The sequence below is a fragment of the Monodelphis domestica genome, chromosome 6 (assembly GCF_027887165.1).
Source record: "Monodelphis domestica isolate mMonDom1 chromosome 6, mMonDom1.pri, whole genome shotgun sequence".
Classification (NCBI taxonomy): domain Eukaryota; kingdom Metazoa; phylum Chordata; class Mammalia; order Didelphimorphia; family Didelphidae; genus Monodelphis; species Monodelphis domestica.
Window position 1 is genome coordinate 217,310,529 of NC_077232.1, and position 22,303 is coordinate 217,332,831.

Consider the following 22,303-nt stretch of genomic DNA (forward strand, 5'->3'; position numbering starts at 1 on the left):
AAGGGTACTAAGTGACCTGGTAAGCAGATAGATGTCTGAGGTGGGATTTAAACCCAGGTCTTCCTGACTCCAGTTTTAGCTATCTCCCTACTATGTATGCCACATGGTCTCAAGTCTCAAAATTAAGACTTCTTTCAACTCTACCAGTCTAACTTTTCTGTTGTGCCAGTGTATGTCCTGTGAGAAATTTAAGAGCATTCATTTTTTTGTGTGTGTGTATGTTCACTATTTTAACATAAATGTATACTGTTTTTAAACTGTAAATCATGTTATAATTTGAATAGCTAACAATTATATAGCACTTACTATGTGCCATGCCCTGTGCTAAGCATTTTACAATTGTTATCTCATTGGGTCCTTGTAACAACCCTCTCTATTACTCTTTCCATTTTACAGATGAGGGAACTGAGGCAAATAGGATTAAGCGACTTGCTCAGGGTCTCACAGTTAGTCAGTGTCTGAGTCTTGATTTGAACTCAGGTCTTGTAGGTGCAGCCCTCTTTCCATTGCATCATCCAATTGCTCACAGATCCAAAAATTGGGAGGCATTTCTGAAGTCATCTAGTCTAGCCTCTTCATTTTATAGATGCACAAAATGATGTCCAGGGAGTTAAGTGACTCATTTGATATCATACGTGTCATAAATGTCTAAGATGGGTTTTGAATCCAGACCCTCTGGCTTAACACCCAATGCTTTTCCTTTGGTTCTAGTACTTCCTTTCCCAATCCATTGGAAAATAGCAGAAAACATTCAATATTGGGGCCTTTTCAAAAGATTGTCTTGAAATGTTTGGTCCTAGGTCCTCCAAGTAAAATTAAAACAAAAGAGCAAGCATATCTATCAGAAATACAATAAGTAAATTATTTTTAGGTAGCCAACTTTATTTACTCCAGTGTTACTAATCATTAATTATCTTTAGTCTTTTTGATAATGATCTTGTGTGTAACAGCCAGGGAAAGAAGGATGGCTAAAAGTCTTAGGAGTTATATTGATAAACTGTGTACTCCAGTTTTTTCAAGCAACGCCCACTGTTTTATTAATAAAAATGACAATCATAATAGCCCCCATTTGAGTATCACTTTAAAGTTTGATAAATCATAAAATAAATCAATCCCTATACCCCAATGCTTCTTTGAGGGTTTGGATGGTAATTAATTCAAGGGAATATACAAATGGTGTCTAAAATTTATTTAAAAATTGTTAAAATCATCTCAGTCTTTTCTGACTTATCATGACCCCATTTGGGGTTTTCTTGGCAAAGATACCGAAGTGGTTTGCCATTCCCTTCTCCAGCTCATTTTACAAATGAGGAAACTGAGGTAAACAGGATTAAGTGACTTAACCAAGATCATAGAGTAACTGTCTGAGGCTACTTAACCAAGATCATAGAGTAACTGTCTGAGGCCAGATTTGGACCTAGGAAGATATCTGGGTCTTCTGACTCCAGGACTGGCATTCTATCCACTCTGACTAGAAGAACTTGATGAAAAATACACTTAGGTAATACACTAGATTTCAAACCCGAATCCCATTTCCTATCTGGCTCAACCCAATGGGCAGAAGAGAATATTTATGTATCCAGGATTCTGGTCTAGACCCAAGTCTTTCTTAGTGTAGCACCCGAGTCAGCCCCTACCACATGTGGGATCCCCATAGGCTGTCCCATATTCAAGGTACTCTTTCGGTCATCACACTATCAAAACCACTAAAAAGATGTTTATGAACTTAAATGGCACATTATTTCAAAACAACCAATTGAATCAAACAATATAGAAAGTAAAAACATTAAAAACATTCTTTATACATATGTAGAGGTACATTCTGCCATAGCCTGCCACACCACAAGTGGGGGACAGCATGCGAATACTCACATAACATTTGTGATAGGGCATGTGTGAAATATGTGGTCACGAGACACATATGAAGGGGAACATGACAAGAACCTAGAAGATGAAATATGGATGTCTATGGTGTAGGCATGGTATTACAAATATGCCTCTTATTCTACAGAGCTTCCAATATTCTCTAATAAGATTACCCTATGGCTTTCTGTTGGTCATCTCTGTGCTCTTCCAAGAAGAGTATCTCTGTGATAAACTTTCCTTGATTTCTCTATATTTCTAGTCATGGAGCTATTCTCTAGTAACATTTTATGGATTTCAATCTATTGACTCTCTACTCTTAGCTCTCAAAGTGTTGTGGCTAGAAAGCCTCTCCCTGAGGAAGACCTAATCTCTTTTAGTTCATAGCGTTTGGGGTATCTGTCACCATAAATATCCAGATAGTTAACCAGAAAGACTAATTAATTCATTTAATGGCCAATATCTGCTCCAGTTTGGATGTCTACGGTTCCAACTATTCAGCTTAGAACAAATTCCTCACAACTCTTGTTTCACCTCTTAAGAAGTCCTTGCACTCTTAAAACCCATTTCAGGAATTCTGTTATTCTCTCCCCAAATCAATGGGAGCTGGGACTATAAAGTCCATACCCACTTTCTTCTGCAAAATGCGCTTGAGTAAGAATAAAAGCTATATCAAGAAGACAAGGCCATTATTGCTCTCTAACACCTGGTTCATATTCCTATTGATTATGCATATTTGGCAACAGCAAAACAAACAAAAACCCAAAACAAAACCCCCCAAACTCTGACCTTTGCACTGTATCTTAATCAGAACAAAACTCCACCACCCCATACTAAGCCACAGGCTCTCTAACAAGGCAGAGAAGATATAGGACTTCAGCTGAGATCCTAGGAGTCTTCTCCATGTTATATGTGTGAAGGGAGAAAAGAAAGATGGTAATATAACTTACATGGCTGTTCTACCTCAGTCTACTTCCATATTTGAAGCTTATGAACGTTTTCACTTATCCTTAAGAATAACTTCTCCTTTTTCTGATAAACACTTAGTTTCACTAAATTTTAAAGAGAAAGCCCAAACCTAGTCTGTCTATTAAAATATGATTTTGTTTTTGTGGTCCACGTTTAGAAGCATGAAAGATAAAATGTAATTAAGCAAAATGTTAAGCCTATTCCAATTGATGGTCGAGCATACCTAGCCATCTTCTTTGTCACACATGAGATTCCTCCTTTCCCCCCTTCACTTCATGTCTTTGTAGTGTCTGTCTCTAATGTCTAGAATGCATTCTTCCTTATCCTCACCTCCAACTCTTAGAATACCCTTTCAAAACTCTTCTCAGGTGACACCAAGAGACATGTAGGTAATAAAGAGATAGAGCACTGTGCCTGGAATATGGAAAGCCTAAATTCAAATCTAGCCTCTGACACTTAATAGCTGTGTGACCTTGGACTCTGTCTGCCTCAGTTCCCTCAAATGTAAAATGGGAATGATCATAGCACCTACCTCCCAGAGTTGTGGGAGGATAAAATGAGAGCATATTTGTAAAGCTCTCAGCATAGTCCTTGGCACATACAATTACTTCTTTTCTTCCTTCTAGGTGACCTTTTTCCCGTGTGCTCTAGCCCACTACCTGCAACCACCTTATATTTATTCTGTGTATATTCTGCCTAGACTTGCCTATGTACATGTTGTCTCCCCCAGGATAATATAAATAGAATTTATAGAGCACTTTAAGATTGGCAAAGAGCTTCTCTCATTTGATCCTTATGGCAACCTGATGAATCAGTGCTCTTAGTATTCCCAGAAGCTCCTTGAAGGCAGATACTGTTTTTGTTTTTGTACCTCTAGCACCTAGCACAGTATTGGGATGAAGTAGAGGCTTAATAAATGCTTGTTGATGGATTGGGCACTTGCCTCTATTGAAGTAATGAGCTATGCACTTTAAATTATGGGTCATAGGCCCCTTTTGCTTGGGGCCCAATGCTGACAAAATAAGTTTTTCAGGCTTTTTCCACGCTATTTTCTCCTCCTCTGACTAGCTAGACTGATCAGAAATGGCCTCTACAATTTCCTGAGTGGAGGAGGGGAAGTGTCTCGACTTGGGGAGAAATTAAGAAAGGTTCCTTGTGGCAGATGAACTCACAGGAGGCAGTTAACAGCTGTAGTAAATGTATTTAATTTAATTTAATTTGACTGCCACAGTCCAATTAAAACATTATAAAACAATTTTATTTTGCTTGCTATGAACTGTTAGGAGGAGGACAAGGTCTAAGTTGGACAAGATGGCCTTAGAGGTGCCTTCCATCTCATATTCTGTGGTTCAGAGAATCACAGGTTTCATGAAAGAAAAACAAGACATCCTTTACAAATGTGTAGTCAAGAAAACAAATGTCCGCACTGACCATGTCCTATATGTGTATGCGTGTATACACATTCACACACATATATATTATATTTGTATTTTATGTATGAGTACGTATATGTACATACACATGTCTCATTTTACACTGAAGCTTTCACTTATCTATCAGAAGCAGGGAACAGATCATCTTTAATCCTATAGAATCATGTTTGGTCATTACACTAATCAGAGTTCAAAATTTTTTCAAAGTTGTTAACTTCACAACATAGTCTTTGTATAAATTCTCTTATAGTTGTGCTTATTACTTCATAGAAATCTTCCCCAATTTCTCTGAAACCATTCTCTTTATCATTTAAAAAAACACTTTACCCCCTGTCTTAATATCAATTCTGACAGAAGAGTGGCAAGGGTTAGGCAGTGAGGGTTAAGTGACTTGCCCAGGGTCATACAGCTAGGAAGTGTCTACCTACCTGCCAACTCTTTATCACCTTTTACAACACAGTAGTATTCTATTACATTTATATGCCACAACTTTTCTCTTGTTTAGTGTGCACCTCTTCAGATTTTCATTCTTTCACACATCAAAGACCTTTAAGTATTTTTTGTACATCCTTAAGAATTTATTTTGTGGATTACTAATCTTTACCTTAATCTATCATTCTGCTAATTCTCTTTTCTATTTTTCTCCTTCACTCCTATTTCTCTGTTGAGCAAACTATGTTTTTATGCTTAAATGTGAGTGTTTGTGAATGTTTTCTTCCCATTTTTAACAAGTTCAGATGAGAGGGACATTCAAGTGTTAGCCTCTATACTCCATTTCCTCCTTGTTTGTATAGATTTCTACTTGCACATCCCAATTATGTAAGATAATTTCCCTTAATCTTCCTTTCCCCTCCCCTCCTACAATATATCCCTCTTCTCTTTTTCTGTTCTTATTTTAAGATCATTTAACATATAATTAGACCTTTTCCAGGCCTTCTATCTAGATTCCCATGATCCTTTGTGTTACAAAGGATTCCATGTTTAGTCCCTTATGATTATTCATTAGCATTTGCCTTTTTCTATTTCTTTTAGCTATTGCATTTGACCTTCAAAGTTTATATGCAGCTCTAGTCTTTTTCGCAGGAATCCTTGGAAGTCCTCTACTTCATTAAATTTTTTGATTTTTTTCTTTGGATAATTATACCTACTTTTGTTGGCATAATATGCCTCCATGCTGATATCTCTCCACTTTCAACAGCTTCCTAGCTTCCTCTTGTCTGTTGTCTTCTCCCATTAGATGTGAGGTCTTTGAGGACAAGGACTGTCTTTCTTTTTCCTACTTGAATCTCAGTTCTTAGCACAGTGCCTGGCACTTAGAAGGTGCTTAATAAATGTTTAATGAGTTGGATTGAATTCATTGAAATTGTCAAGGGATATTAGAGTTCTGAAAAGGGGATCATGGAGATCTAATTTTCTAGTCCAGTCTGCATGACCCCTGAGAGAGTGAGCAGATGCCAGTCTAGACAATAATTGGAGGAACTAAGACTTCATCTGAGGGGAGAAGGTTATTGGTAGTTAGTGATTTTGTTCCCTTCTAACCAAATAGAACAAGAAGAAGCCAAAGGTAGGGGAAAAAAAGAATCTACAAGGGCTGGAGGTTTCTACTTCTCTGGAATGTGTTTGGAGGGTCAGTAAAGGAAGGCCAATAAAGGAAGTCTATTTTTCATCTATGGAGCCAGATGCGAGGGCAAGATTTCCATGGAACAGAATTGTAGTCAGTGAGGCTAAGGGCAAGGGAGGTAACCATCAGCTTCTTGCAGGGATGAAACTCTAAGGGAGATTTGCTTTTGTTTTTGTTTATGGAGCAGGCTTGGAAGTTTCTGCCACAAGCCTGGTACTCCTATACTCAGAGCTAAGGGGGAGGGAATACATTCTGTCCAGATGGAGTTCGCGAAACTAAATTCCTGGGCTGAAAATTCCAAGTTTAAGAGTATGAAATCATATTGTTGTAGAACCATGTTTTAGTACTTCGAGTACAATGACAGTGAAGCAGTTCTTGTCTTGGAGAATTTACATTCAGGAAAATTATGTACATGAGATTCTACATTCTGAGGGGAACTGACAGATAGAGTCAAACTCTCAGTAAATAAAATAGTAGTGCCTACTATGTGCTAGGCTCTGTACTAAGCACTAGAGATACAGAAAAGGGCAAAAGACCATCCCTGCCCTCAAGGAGCTCATGATCTAATGAGGAAACAAACCTATAGAAAACAAGCTATATTCAGGATAATTAGGAAATAATAAAAAGTAGTATTCCCCTGGAACTAAGAGGGCTTAGGGAAGATTTCCTATAGAGAGTGGGGTTTTAGTTAGGACTTAAAGGAAGCCAAGGAGGTCAGTACTCAGAACAGAGAAGGGAAAGTGTTCTAGGCATGTGTGCCTGCATGTCCGTTTGCACATATACCTATGTGTGTGTGTCTAGGTGTATGTCTGTGTTTTTGTATCACTTCTGCTGAATTCCTGTCCAAACTTGTACCCACATTTTCAGGTTGGTTTATCAGGGGGTGACTGTGGAGAGAAATGACAGAGGGAAGTTCAGTTGAGTGACCAAATGAGGCATTAGGATGCATTGTGTTACTGAACTAATAAAACTAGCTCATGAGAGAGCTTCTCGATAGTCAGGAGATAGATAGTTCAAAGCCAAGAACTAAAATGAAATAATAATAAAAATATTATTATCAATAAGGTCAAAACATTTCCCACAGAAACTTGGGGTTTCCTTTTCCAATGGTAATATGGTATGCATAGGGAAAAACATGTGGATAGGACGGCAGTGCTTCAGTGTTCTTTCTCTTGCCAACTTCAGATACTTCATGAATGTTATCTATAGGAAAAAGAAAATGTGGATTTTGATGGCGGTCTGGGTGACTGCTGCTTCCTTGACATAAGGTCATTGGTCGTGTATGTTTTTACTGTGGGGAATTGTGCTTCATCCAAGCAATTCTTCTGTTTCTACTTTCTTATGCTTCTCATCTCCACTCAATGCAGCTTTTTTCCTTTCTAAATCGAGGCTACGCCTATCTGGATATGTTGCATGTGACAGCAATGTCATGCGGGGCGCAATGTGCCAGGAATATTTGACAACTGAGCAATGTACCACCAGATTTATCCAGGCCTCCAAATCACATTTTTGGAATGCCACCCTCCTTTGCAATGATTGCTCTGGTATTTCGGAGGTGGCTTTATAGTTTTCTTCTCAGCCAGGCTGGGGATGTTGAAATGAAAAGAGCCAGAAACTCCTGTAATGTGTTGGTAATATGACATGACATTGGACTGCCAGAGATCATTGTCAGAAGGAAGGAATGGCTGTATTTACCTAGGAGTTCAAACCCCCCTTTCCTCCGTAGTTGCAAATCCTGAAGAAAAGAAGACAGCTCTGTGAATTTATGACCTCTGTGAATAGAGCTAGGAGCTCAAACTTGCTCTTCATTATTTAGCTGCAGGTTAAGCAGTGGGGACCCAAGGGTGAGGGGTCACCTGATGTCTGGAGGGCTAGACTTTTTGTCAATTTCATAAGAAAATTCATCTTCTGGAGAGGGAGTGATCAAGAGCTGAGTCCTCAGGGTCATTCATTAAGCAGTATGCTCTAGTTCCCCAGTGAAAAAGCCAAGACCATGGGGTCAGATCAATCTCTTGAGTTCTCTTCCCCTCCTCCCCCAACTAGGGAAGTGATTTTTGCTTTACTGGGCATTTACATGAGCCAATTCTTAATAAAAGAAAACTTAGCCTAGGAAGGAAGAAAGAGCAAGATATTTTAAAAATAAAAACTTGTCTAAAGTAAGCTCCCAAACCATAGTTAACGGGAGCCAGAATGAGAGGGATGGGAGACACTTTTCCATTCTAAATTTCCAGAGCACTAAATCTCTACTTAGAACTATGTGTGTGTATGCATGACACACACACATATATCTACGTATACATATACAGATAGACATATGTATATGTGTATGCATTTGTGTATATATGTATTCTGTTTATCATTTAACAATCATCTTTTAAAAGGTGGTAGATTGGACCTCAACTTATCTTTTCATTAATCGCTCATATGGAAACTCTTCAGTGATGTCAATAGAGAACTCTGTATTTACAATCTTAAAGAGTTGTGTAAAGGAGAGTTCAAGGCACAGTTAGTACATGACAGAATCAGAGCTTGAATCCAGGTCTTCCTGATTCCAAGGTCAGACCTTTACTATGCCACATGTTTACAACATACCTATATGTGTGTGTGTACATTTACATAGATATATACTACTTTCTCTCCAAGTCCTTTGAGAGCAAAAATACCATTTTGGTCCCTGAAATCTAGCAGAGTGGCTTATACATAATAGAAATTTAATGATGTTTGGTTAATAATGAGAAAGATATCATCAAAATTTTTCTAAAAAGATTGTAACGTTGAATGCCAGATTACTAAGAAAAGGCAACTATTTTTTGGTGGGATGGGGAAGAAATGGGGTGGGGGGGAACCTCTTGTCATATTTAGAGCATTTGTCTTTAGACATTAGATTTTTTATTTTAGACATTTTATTTAGAAGAATTACTATTCTGCTATATCTTAAAACATTCCTATAATCCCAACTTTCCTCACTTGGTGACCAGTCTTCTGGCCATGGGCATTTCTGAATTTAGTTGCATACTCCATGGGCAACAGACACACTTCTTTTATGCTGGTCTCATATTCAAAAGTCTTCCAGGTTGGTAAGACCTATTGGAGTATTTCTACCTCATTTAATTTCATATCAATTTAATAAATATCTATTGAGTGAGTGCTATGTGACGGGCACTATGTAGCCACTAATGGTTACAAAGACAAGAACAAAATAATCCTACTCTCTAAAGACTTACCTTCTACTGGGTAATTCAACATGTGCATAAATAAGGAAACACCAAATATATATACAAAGTAATTTCACAGGGATAGAAAACTAATAACTGAGGGGACAGCTAGAAACACCTCTCTTAGGAGATGAGCTCCTGAGCTCTGCTCAGAAGGAATGTATGAGAGCCTCAGAAGACTTCAATAGACATAAAGGAATCATTAATAGAGGATATTAATGGACTTTTAGGACACCAGAAATAACTAGGTGATCACTGGATTCTTTATTATCTAAGACAGGTGTATGCCTTAAGGAAGGTAGGTGACTCAAAGGAAAGAGAGATGGGTCTGGACCCAATCTCTTGGTGAACTCCAATTTAAGGTATATATAGAAGTATCTCTTCTACATCCCGACTTTCCCCATCATGGTTTCAATATCTTCAGGGTTAGCATAAGAAGTTAAATGAGGATTTTTTGAGTGTTTTGCAGAAGTCACAGACAATATGTAAAAGGCAGCAGATGACCTAGAAAAAGTTTAGAAACTCAGAAATGCAGAAGTATATGTATAATTGTATAATTATCATATAATATTGACATATGATATTGACACCATAAATAAGCACAATTTCTTTTTTAAAAACTAAACAACTAAAAAGTTAAAGTTTGCAAAAAGAATGTGAGAGCCAAAAGACAACACACAAAGGCTAGAAATGTAGATATATCTTAAAAAAGTTTAGTAACTCATAAATTCATATAAGGTATTATAAACACCCCACAAAAGACAGCAAAAAATTTAGACTTTTCTGGTACAAAGGGAAGGCCAAAATTTTTTTATGTGGATTTTCTAGATCATGGAGAAATGACACCCCTAACACCCTTGATAGGGAAGGGATGCCTGTATTTTGGTTGAGTATAGGAGCTTCTTGAGTGCAGCCAATGTCTTTGCCTTTCTTCGTATCTTCCCCACTTAACAGAATGCCTGGACATAGTAGGTGCTTATTCACTGACTTACTATTGAATTAGATTAAAGGAGTTTGGGACTATATATGTATTCCACAAGATCCAGAATTGAAATATTTTAAGATAATTTCACAAAAATCTCAGGGAGTATTCATTTAATACCTGTTGTGATTTGCCTTTACTACCATTTTCTCAATTATATTGACATCTCCAAGTTAATTCTTTATTTTCCTTTTTTTAAAAGCTTTGTTCTTGTCTTTATACAGTATTACAATCATTCTCTTTCTTCCCAGACCCCGGATTCATTTTGGGGGGGTTAAGTCTGTACAAAAACCTTTCAGTGGTTCAAAAGTCAAAACAAGTACTTTGGAGGAATTAGTGATTCACTATTACTTTGGCTGGACCATTGGCCTAACCTGTTATGGTAGTTCCTGTGTTTTTAATTAGTAGCAGTGACTCATCATCCTGAAAACTGTTTAACAAGGAAAGAAACTGTTTCTCTTACGAGTTGAATTGGAACATTTAGGACGTTAGACTGATGCTAGAAAGTCTAGGGGTGAATTTGGTTTTCAACAAAAAGGTAAGAGTTTGGAGAATTTATTTAGAAATATTCTAAATCCCTAAATTATATACTTAGTGAGTATGTAATCATTTGATCAAAAATAGAATTGTTTCCTTTTTAGAAGACTAAAGCTAAAATGTGGGGCACCTTGATTGACACAGTGCCTAGAGTTCTGACCTGGAAGTCAAGAAGATGTAGACTTAAGCCCCATCTCTGACAAATACCGGCTGTGTGACCTTGGAGAAATGACTTAACCTGCCAGGGCCCCAGGCAACCCTAGAGCATCAGGAGCTGTAGAACAGTTGCCAATGTACTTGGCAGAGGTAATTTTTTCTCCAGGAATTACATACTCTAATGAAATTGTAACTTAGCTGAAAAGAAAAAGCTCAAATAAACCTTTGACTAACTTAATGTCGAAAGTAGCTTATGGGAGATGATAAACTAGTAGAAAAACTGGCTTGGGAGCTTAGCAATTTGCTTCGCCACTGCTGAACTTTAATAACTGATGAGTCTCTTGAGTTGACCATATAGCTCCATTTCTAGAGCGCTAAGGTTACAAAGCCATCTGTAATACAATCTTCCTGTATGATAAGTCACAGGAATATTTTCCCCCACTTTACAAAGGAATAAAATGAAGATTTTACAAGCTAAATGACTTAGCCTTAAACTAAGTTTAAGAGTGACAATTTGAATCTAGATTTTTCTGCCTTTCAGTTTAGCTCCTTTCCCATTATATCAGACTGTTTGTCTGTATCCAATCCATCACTTCATCAAAGTATACAGTAATATGAAGATGAGATGAACTGATATGCATGGAATATAAACTGATGTGTATTTTCTAGGGAAAAGTGAGACCAAAGAGTATTTGCTGCATATGGATTACTACTGAGGGAAAAAGGGACTAGCAATTCAGTGGTTAAAATAGTCCAAATAAGGGGGCAGCTGGGTACCTCAGTGGATTAAGAGTCAGCCCTAGAGAAGGGAGGTCCTAGGTTCAAATCTGGCCTCAGACACTTCCTAGCTGTGTGACCCTGGGCAAGTCACTTGACCCCTATTGCCTAGCCCTTACCACTCTTCTGCCTTGGAGCCAATACACAGTATTGACTCCAAGACGGAAGGTAAGGGTTTAAAAAAAATAGTCCAAATAATCAGTTTGAGGGCAGAGTCAAATTTACTGACTTCACCTCTTCTTCCCTTAAAAATTCATTCATCCAATTAAAGATTCACTGAGAATAAGCCAGTCAAGAAAACCAGCTGGAAAGTGAGGGGATACCCATCAATTGGGGAACGGCTGAGTAAGTTATAGTATATAATTTTAACGGAATGCTATTGTACTTACTGCAAGAAATGATGAGCACGAGGCTCAGTGGATTGAGAGCCAGGCCTAGAGACAGGAAGTTCTGGGTTCAGGTCTGGCCTCAGACAGTTCCTTGCTATGTGACCCTGGGCCAGTCACTTAACCCCCATTGCCTAGCCCTTACTGCTCTCCTGCCTTGGAACCTATAGACATTATTGATTCTAAGAGGGAAGTAAGTTGTTTTTTTTTTTAAAGAAATGATGAGCAGGAGGAGTTCAGAAAAACCTAGAGAGATTTAAATGAACTAAGGCAGAGTGAAGTAGGCAGAACCAGGAGAATATTGTGTACCGTGCCAGCAGTACTGTACAATGAACAATTATGAGTAACTTAGCTATTCTCATTAATACAATGATCCAAAACAGACCCCAAGGATTCATGATAAAACTGCCATCTACTTTAAAAGAAAGAATTGATGGAGTCTTAATCCAGACCAAAGCAAACTTCCTCTTTTAAAAAATTTTTTTTTGTTCAAGTTTCTTTGAAAGGATTAATATTGAAAAATGGTCACATAATTGCACATTGCTTAGCATCTTAGTGGGAGGGAAAGGGAAGGTACAGGAGGAGGAAGGAAGGATGGGAGAGAATTTGAGACACAAAATTCTTTTTACAATGTTGGAAACTGTTTTTACATATAATTGGAGAAAATTAAATTAAAAATACACAAAAAGAAAACTATCAAAATGCTATTTTCAGAGTCAGAGGGACTTGGGTTCAAGTCTTGCCTGTGATACATTTTAGTTTTGTGATCCTGAGCACATCACCTTCTCAGTGCCTTACACACTCTCTAAATCTCCAAGTTACAGTTGAGTCACTATTTGATATCAGTAAAAACTGTCAGCTAGCACTGGTGGAGGAAGTTTCCTTCCCAGAGATTTTCCACACAAATGAAAGTGTAGAGCCCATCCCCCCTTCAAAGATAAACCACTTCCCCCACTCAGGATGAGGTTCCAATGTTTTCATTGACTGTCTCAGGACTTGGATCTGATTGATATGTATGGCCAGGGAGGTGCCAATATCATTCAGATTTCAGAAGTTTCCTCTAAATGAAATTAATGGCTTTGCAAATACAGTTCCTAAAAAACTTTCTACCTTAAGAAAACTCAACTCCTCCTATAGCTTCCTTTCAGGGAGATGGAGGTTAAAATTTTAGAGTGTAGGAGGGACTGTACTGCCATTTGTCAGTGATATCATTTATAATTCCCCCTCCCTAAGATGATTTTCACTAAAAAGTTGGATTCAGTACAACTATGGAAAAACTTTCTTAAATTCCTACTTAAATTGCTTGTTTCACTTTCTTAGTTTCAAAACATCAAAATGTGAAAAAAATCTATAGCTGTCTAGCCAGATGTGAACAGCATATTTGCACAATGCTATGGATTACTTTTTTTTTAATGTACTGGTGTTTTGAGAGTAAGAAAGTGAAACTCTCTGAAGGCTTAATTTTTTCTATTGAAAAAAATATTTTTCTTGATTGTTTTTCTTTTAACATTACTTAGATTTGCTCTTATATTCAGCCCCCTTGTTCCCAAAGATTCATTTCCTACAACAAATACTTAGAAAAAAGGAATAAGAATAAAAATAAAACAGAAAAAACTTATCAATGCACCAAAAAATTCCCAACATTATATGTGTAACTGAGCTTCCAATCAAGCCCAGGAGTTTTGTGTGGCTGCAAAAAGATATACCAATCATTCTCTCAGTCACTTCTGTATAAACAAGCACATATAAAATGCCCCAAGACTATTTGGAAACTATATTGCATATGCAATATTCCATATCAGTGAATCCTCACCTCTGCAAAAAAGTAGAAGGGCATGTCTTCTCAACTCTTTTCTTTAGAGCTACTTTTATTCTTTATAATTTTGATATATTCATTTTCTGTAGTTTTGGAGTTGCTTTTTCTAATTACATTCTTGTCCACATTATATATATATATATATATATATATATATATATATATTTTCCCCCTAGCTCTATTCATTTTTCCAGATGCTTGCTTTGCATAATTTCATAGAAATCTTTCCCTGCATTTCTACATTCATCATGTTTTTCTGGTACACTAATATTAAATCACATTTGTGTATCTCAACTTGTTTAGCCATTTTCTGATAGGTATTTGTTTTGTTTCGGGTTCTTTGCTACTAAAAAAACTTGTTTGATATAAAAGATAACTTTTTTGTTGTTTGAGGCGACTTTATTTTTGTCAATGACCTTCTTAGGCACACATGTCTAGCAAATCTCAGGGTCAAAGGGGATGACCATTTCAGGTACTTTAAAACAACAACAACACATTTTCAAATTGCTTTCAAAAATCACTGCACTAGTTCATAATCTCATTAACAGTTCATTAGTGTGTCTCTTTGGAACCTGATCATGACCATCTTTTGTCATCTTTTCCAGTTTCCTGGGTATGTGATGGATTGAAGTTGAACTCATCTTGCTTCATTTATTTGACCATTAGCTCATCCTGCTCAGAATTTAGTTTCATTCTTTAAAAGGTAGTGTGGTGCTGTAGTGTATTGATTGGAAAGAGCACTGGGTTTGGATTCAGAAGATGTGTTCAAATCCCACCTTTGCCACATACTAGCTATATAACCTTCTCTCAGTTATCTATAAAATGAAGAAGATAATTCTTATATAAGTTAAAATTATTTCAAGGATGAGATAATGCATATAAAATACTATGTAAATGTGAGCTATTATTATATTTCCATTACCAATTAGTTTTTTTAATGTTTAAAATTTAGAATATTTTCCCATGCTTACATGATTCATGATTCTGTGCCCCCACCCCCTTTCCTCTCCCCTCCAGAATCCAACAAGCAGTTGGATATCCACTGGGTTATCAATGTATCATTGTTCAAAACCCATTTCCATGTTATTCATATCTGCAGTAGCATGATCCTTTAACATCAAAACCCAATCATACCCCTATTACATTACGTGATCAATCACATATTTTTCTAATGCATTTCTGTTTCCACAGGTCTTTCTCCGGATGTGGACAGCATTCTTTCTCACAAGTTCCTCTGAATTGTCCTGGGTTATTGCATTGCTGCTAGTAGAAAAGTCCATTACATTCAATTATGCCATAATGTATCCATCCCTCTGTACAATGTTCTCCTGGTTCTGCTTCTTTTACTCTGCATTTATTCCTGGAGGTTGTTCCAGTTCACATAGAATTCCTCCAGTTCATTATTCCTTTCAGTGCAATAGTATTCCATCACCAATAGATAGCACAAGTTGTTCAGTCATTCCCCAATCGATGGACTTCCCCTCATTTTCCAATTTTTTGCTACCACAAAAAGTGCGACTATAAATATTTTTGTACAAGCCTTTTTCTTTATTATCTCTTTGGGGCACAAACCCAGTGGTGGTGTGGCTGGGTCAAAGGGTAGCCATTCTTTTAAAACCCTTTGCACATAATTCAAAATTGTCCTCCAGAATGGTTGGATCAATTCACAACTCCACCAGCAGTATATTAGTATCCCAATTTTGCCACACCCCCTCCAACATTTATCACTTTCCTTTGCTGCTATATTGGCCAGTCTGCTACGTGTAAGGTGGTACCTCAGAGTTGTTTTAATTTGCAACCAATTAGTTTTGATATATTAAATGATATCAAAATGTAAGAAAGTAAAATATTTTTCAAAAATACAGGTCTGGCAATGTCTTACTCAATAAATCCAGTGGCTCCCTATTACTCCTAGGATCAAATATAACTTCTTTGTTTAGCATTTAAGCTCTTTACCATGAGGTCTGTTCCAAGATTTTGATACATGACTATGGTCCAGTCATACTGGTCTTTTTTGCTCTTTCTCAGATACAATATCCCGTCTCTTCTCTTTGTGCCTTCACAAAAGGCTATGGCATTTCCTGTAAATATACTTCCTTCTCATCTCTGTTGCTTAGAATTCCTTACTCTCTTTCATCACCATCTTCCCAGTCACCCAGGCTTGAAACATAGGTATCATCTTCAACTCCTCAATATCTCTTACCATCCCTCTCCCCCAATACAATCCGATGCCAAGGCCTTTGAGACATCTCTTGAATATGTCTTCTTCTCTCCTCAGATACTGTCACCATCCTGGGATAGTCCTTATCTCTTCATGCATGGACTGGCTCAGTAAATTGCTGGTAGACCAGCCTGCCACAAATCTTTCCCCATTCCAGGCTATCCTTCATTCAGTTGTCAGAGATTTTAATTAGGTAACTTGCAAAGGTCATACAACTTTTAAGAAACTGAGGCAGACTTTGGACCAAGTCCTGTACTATATTTACTACACTACGCTTATTCTCTTCTTGCTAGGGAGTTAGATCCTTTTTAGTTTTTGCTTCTTCTTTCTTCATATCCCAAATACCTAGCGCATTGTCATATAGAAAGCAGTTAATTGATTGATTCTTCAATTCTATGATTTGCCTTCAGGTTTGTTTTGAGGATATTACATAGATATATGTAAAACCTTTTAAACACATCAAAAGAGGCATTAAGTTGTATGATACAGAGCTTAAAGGATATTTTGGCAAAAGTACTGGCTGGTAATTCTATCCAACATCTATGTTTTCAATGTGGAAAACTTAACAGTTTAAAAAAGGAACAGACATGGAATTTTGGTGAAGCCTCCAAGTAGGAAACATGATTTCATATGCATATTATATGCAAGTTTATGAATCTAGTCATAATGTCTGGAATGTAGGTAGGAAACTCTGATGAAAAGTAATGAAGCAAAAAAAAAAAAAGCCATGTGTGACAAATCCTAGTGGGTACCAGTCCTAAAACTTTCAAGGAAGCCATTTAAAAATATTAGACGTGCTCCCCAGGGGACTGAAGGATGTTGAGTTTTCCCAGTGCTGCTCTTGAGTCACATAGCAAATGTGATTGGCAACAAGTTGAATGCATACATACCACCTCAAAGATGTTGCCTGCTGTGATTTCCTGAATTGATGGTTATGGAGTACATAGTACATAGACTATGTGGTTGTTTGAACTAAGAATGAAGAGAATTTATATTCTCAATTTTTCCTAAGTACTTGTTTGGAACAAAGATTTAATAGTAAATTCTCAGCTTAGAAATCTGTTTGACTTCAATGAATGAGGTTCACTAGAGAAGTGAGATAGTAGGTATGTTACAAATTCATCTCTCATGAAACAGATTTCAGTTCAATGAGCAAGCAATTTAAACATCTACTAGGTGCAAGAGATTACATGAGGTGCTTGGAAACCAAGTCAAAATGAAAGGAGCTTAACTGAGGGGAATCAGCATGTAAACAGACAAATACATGGTAATTTGAGGAGATAGAGAGTATTGATATTGTAGAGTGCAGGCTTTTTTCTAAGCATGAAAGAACTTAATCCAGATTGAGGCAAATTTGTGACACTTGGAGTTTCCCCTTTTAAGGAAGGGAGGCTTTGAAAACATTTTAATTCTTTGAATAAAACAATTTCTAAAAAATTGGAATACAAAGAATGCCGGTTCCATTTGTCCATTTGATAGAACAAATAACAAATCTCCTTGTTATAATAGTCAAAAGTTAGCAAAAAGATTTTTGAGAAGCTTTTAAAACTCTCTATTCTATAAATTTAAAATCTTAATGCCAAGAAAATATTTACAAAATAGATTTTGGAAAGTGTCCCACACCACTTTGTGTTCTATTATTCAGAACAAGTTTGAGGAGTGCTTTTCTTAATTGAAAATTTTTATTTAATTAATTAATTTAGAATATTTTCCATGGTCACATGATTCATGTTCTTTCCCTCCCCTCTGCCTCCTCCCTCTCTCCCCCATAGCTGACACGCAGTTCCACTAGGTTTTACTTGTGTCACTGATCAAGACCTATTTTCATATTATTGATGATTGCACGAGGGTGATCCTTTAGAGTATACATCCCCAATCATATCCCCACCAACCCATGTGATCAAGCAGTTGTTTTTCTTCTGTGTTTCTATTCCCACTGTTCCTCTGAATGTGGATAGTGTTCTTTCTCATAAGTTGGGGAGTGTTTATACATATGTCTCTCTCCATTGATTTAAGTGCCAACTATTTGTCTATATCAGGTCCATATCTCATATCTTCACTTATGATTCTTTAGAATCTTTGGAAGTATGTTTCAGGGATTTTCCATGAAGCATTTTCTTTCTTTTGGATAAAAGGGGCTCCATGTTTCTTTTGGATATCCACTTATACTTAATTTGATAATTTTTTAAAAATTCTAAATTATTATTGTTTCAATTGAGGCATTAATATGTTTAAAATGATTTAAAATCCTGTAGTTGAAGTATAAAAAGTAATAGCTTCTAAATAATTTAATTTAATACACATATCATATAAGTTACCCCTAATGATGTTTGTTTAATTTATTTAAAAAAATCTAAGGATAGAGGAAATGAATGAGTCAGAAGTACAGCTGTTATATTAAAAAGGAGCCCACACGACAAATGCCAAGTGCCCTAGAGCAAGGCATTCAATAGAACAAATAGAAAAAGCACCAGGATGCTTTTTATTGCATTATTACAATGAGTCATAAAGTCCCCCAAATTATAACATGAAGTGAACTAAAACACTGATCCTGCATTATAGGATTACCCATAAATAATAGTGATGACTTGTTAAACATAAATAAACAAGTAGCAAATATGAGGATCATATAAAAGAGTCGATATGTGCCCAAAAGACATTAATGGTTTCCTGGAATAATAACCTGGGAGAAAAAACAGGAAAAAATATATCTGATACTTACTTTGGGAACAACGAGTTGGATTGCTTATGACATACATCTGCCTGTCCACTGGTCGGAGTGATGGCTTTTAAATGTTTTATATTTCATTTTTATTTTCAGTTCCAGATTTTCTCTTTTCCCCCACTTCTTCCCATAACCATTGAGAAGGTAAGAAATATGATATTCATTATACATATGAAGTCATGCAAAACATATTTCCATATTAGCCATGCTCTGGGGGTGGGCAAGAAAAACAAGACAAAGAAGGGAAAAAAAACCAAACTATGTTTCAGCCTGCACTCTGAGTCCCTCAGTTCTCTATGTAGAGGTGGAAGCATATTTCACAAGATCTTTGTAATTGGGATTCATGTCTTCAGAGTCTTTCACAGTTGATTCATTTTTATACTATTACTGTTACTGTGTGCATTGTTCTGACTACTCATTTTGCTTTGCATCAGTTCATGTGAATCTCTATGGGTTCTGCTGAAACTGTCTTCATCTATTCTTATAGCACAATAGTATTCTATCACATTCACATACCATAACTTGTTTAGCCATTTCCCCAACCTCCCCCATTGATAGATATTCTATAAATTTCCAATGTTTTGTCAACACTAAAAGAGCTACTATAAAATATGTTTGTAGATATGAGTTCTCTTGGTTTTTTCATTGAATCTCTTGTGATATAGGCCTAGTAGTGGTATTGCTGTGTCAAAAGCTATGCACAATTTTATAACCCTTTCTACATGATTCTAAACTATTTTCCAGAATGAATGGGCTACTTTACAGCTCCACCAAGAGTGCAGACATGTACCTATTTTTCCCACATCCCTTCCAACATTTGTCCTTTACTTTTCTGTCATCTTTGCCAATCTTATGGGTATGGTACCTCAGAATTATTTTGATTTTCATTTCTCTAAATATTAGGATTTGAACATTTTATATCTTTGATTTCTTCCTCTGAAAACTGCCTTTCTTATTCTTTGACCATTTATCAATTGGGGGATGGCTCTTATTTTTATAAATTTGATTCAGTTTCCTGTATGTTTTGAAAAATGAGACCTTTATCAGAAAAATTTGCTATAAGCCAATCCTCTCCAGTTTCTTGCTTTCCTTTTGACTATTTTGTTTGTGAAAAATCTTTTTTAACTTCATGTAATCAAATTTATCCATTTTACCTCTTTTCTACATTTTCTATCTTTTTTTGCTTTTAAACTCTGCTCCATTCATAAACATGACAGGTAGATTTTTCCATACTTTCCTAATTTTTTATGATATTACTCTTTATGTATAAATAATTTGTTTATTTTGACCTTATTTTGGTATATGATGTGAGATGTTGGATAATGTCCAATTTCTGCTAAATTGCTTTCTAGTTTTCCCAACAGTTTTTGTCAAATGGTGTTTTTTTTTCTCCCAAAGCTTGGATCTTTGGATTTGTCATACACTAGATTGATATTTTCATTTACTACTGTGTATTGTGTGCCTAATTTATTCCACTGATCTTCACTTTATTTCTTAGTCAGTACTAAATTGTTTTCATGAGTTTATCTTTGTAGTATGGTTTGAGATATAGTATTTCTAGGCTTCCTTCCTTTGCTTTTTTTCTTTTATTCCCTTGATATATTGACCTTTGGTTCCTGAATTTTGTTATAATTAGCTCTATAAAGTCATTCTTTGGTAATTTGATTGATATAGGACTGAATAAACAAATAAACTTAGGTAATATTGTCATTTTTATTATACAGTCTTGGCCAAGCCATGAGTAATTAATATTTCCTTAAAATCTGTCTTTATTTGTTTGAAGAATATTTTGTGATTGTGTTTATATTGTTCCTGTGTTTTTCTTATCAGGTAGACTCCCAAGTATCTTATATTGTCTGCAGTTTTATTTTTAACCTGGAAATTCTCTTTATATTTCTTGCTGGGTTTTGTTGGTAATATATAGAAATGCTGATAATTTTTGTGGGTTTATTCTATATTCTATAACTTTGCTAAAGGACTATGTCTCTGAGTGTTTATTCATTTTAAGTTAATGAAAACATGCCCTTGTGATGACAGTGAATAACTTACTATTTAATAACATTTAGTCACCTACTAGCTATGTGTAAAGTTAGGTTACTGTAAAGGTTAAAATGAATGGTTGGACAATAATTATATGAAATTGGGTGGTTGCCAGTATTTATTATATCTTGAGTCAGAAATTTATTTACAAATATATACAAAGAGAGAAGAAACAAAGAGAGAAGAAAAAGAAATGTAAGGGGGTTAGAAAGGTTATCTACCCTATCAACCTAAATATTTATTTCCAGGCTATTTAATCTAGGCAGAGATTAATTAGCTTTCAACCAGGAAGACTGGTGATAAGTAATCACATAGCATCCTCCAAGATGGAAGCTAGTCTCTTAGGAAACTAGGAAAGGAGTTAACCTTTTACTCACCCAATGAAGTAGTCCAGGAGTCAAAGTCCAAGCTGAATCTGAGCTCTAAGCCCAGGTTCCAAGCCACAGTCTCCAGGGAAGCTCCTTTGAAGACTCTCTCTAATCAAAAGATTATCTCCAGAAGACAATCTCTTCAGACTATCTTCTCAAAGACAATCTGATCTGAGGGAGTTCAGGGCTTGCTTTTATGGTGACTTCTTGTCTCTGCCCCTATTCATAGGGGCCAATCACAGTTTCCAAATTGTCTAGCACTGGCCTGGGGCAGTGTCTGTGGGGTTCACACCTCTTATCCTCTGAAAGTGTCAACTCTGATCATAGGATTCACAAGTTTGGGATACATACCTCACATCCTTTGAAGGTATAAACTCTTATCAAAGGATTCACAAGTTTCTGACTGAGTTAAAAGGGTGGAGTTCTTCACATAAGTGATTGTGAACTCCTTTACTTAGTGTTAAGTAGGGGTGTTTTTAAGTTTTTGGTTGATTAACATAGACAAGGAGAATGAAGAATTCTCTTTCATATTAATCTGTGATAAAGCTTTCAGTTGGAGTACAAGATGTCGGTTTATCTTTGAACAATATTTTCATCACCCCCCCCATGCTCCCTTATTTAATAAAATTCAGTTGGCTCTCAATTAGATTCAGAAACAAATATATTTCTAAGTTATGAGGCAGGATTAAAATCCAGGTCTCCTGACTTTGAGTACATTATAGTATACTGATTTTGATTTCTTTTTTTGAATTAAATATTTTTCCAGATTAAATGTTGATACAATTTTTAATATTTCTTTCCTGATGTTTTCAATCTTTGTCCTCTTCCTCTTTCCCCCTCATTCCTCCTCAAGAAAGCAAGTAATATGATGTTGTACATATATTACCATGTAATAAATATTAGCCTATTCATCATGTTGTGAAACAAGACATATATTGCTTACACTAGAGAAAAATTCATAGAGGAAGTAAAGTGGTATTGCTACTGTGTATGATGTTCTCTTGGTTTTGCTCATTTCATTTTGAATCAGTTCACATAAGTTCAGGTTTTTTGTGATCATCTTGTTTGTCATTTCTTATGGCACAATAGTATTCCATTACAAGCCTATGCCACAACTTGTTTAGCCATTCCTCAGTTGATGGACATCCCTTCAGTTTCCCACTACAGAAAGAGCTGCTATAAATATTTTTGTAT

At 36.2% G+C, this 22,303-nt stretch overlaps 1 long non-coding RNA gene across 1 annotated transcript in view; it reads left to right on the forward strand.

Moving 5' to 3' along the window:
• Positions 1–18,985, forward strand: part of LOC107649309 (uncharacterized) — a 63,273-nt gene extending 44,288 nt beyond the window's left edge. The window contains exon 3 of the long non-coding RNA XR_008912966.1: positions 18,798–18,985. This is a non-coding gene — a long non-coding RNA (uncharacterized LOC107649309). The remainder of the gene's footprint in view (positions 1–18,797) is intronic.
• Positions 18,986–22,303: the final 3,318 nt, after the last annotated feature.